This window comes from Amblyomma maculatum, unplaced genomic scaffold, assembly GCF_055883805.1.
Source record: "Amblyomma maculatum isolate TAMU_Amacu unplaced genomic scaffold, ASM5588380v1 scaffold_28, whole genome shotgun sequence".
Lineage (NCBI taxonomy): Eukaryota > Metazoa > Arthropoda > Arachnida > Ixodida > Ixodidae > Amblyomma > Amblyomma maculatum.
In genome coordinates, this window is record NW_028146753.1 from 1,110,001 (window position 1) to 1,110,571 (window position 571).

Consider the following 571-nt stretch of genomic DNA (forward strand, 5'->3'; position numbering starts at 1 on the left):
GAGTCGATCGCAGTCGTGCGCGCGGCTGCAGATGAGGTGATACTGAGACAGCAGCAACTGGGAGGCTCCTGTTCAGTGCGGGCATGCAGTGAAAAGCAATTGAATTGCGTTTGTGTTTGCAATGACGGGTCTAAAGCGGTTGTAGCGGCGCATGCTGTCGTGTACTGGCCGTGGCCAGACTGAACGAATTTCGCAAATTGATTTACCACCCGAAAATAGTTAGGTCTGACAAACACGGGCGTATAACAGCAAGTCATGAGGTACCGCTTTGTTTAGAGGCTTTGTCTGCTCCTCTATTGTTTCAAGGTATGCCCTCACGCCAAGGTATGCTTGTTTAGAATGTACTCTTAGCTTTTGGATCGAAAAAGTGACGGCAATTGATCAGCAATCAGGAGCATAATGCTAACACCTCCCCGCTTTCGCGGCGCATGTATACGGCAGAAGGAAACGTCGGATAAGCGCCTTTTTATATTAAGGAGCACTTGTTGCTAAAAGAAGCTAACACTCATAATGTGAGAATATTATGCTTCTGATATTATGCCCAAATTATAGAGCATGAACCCGTCGATTT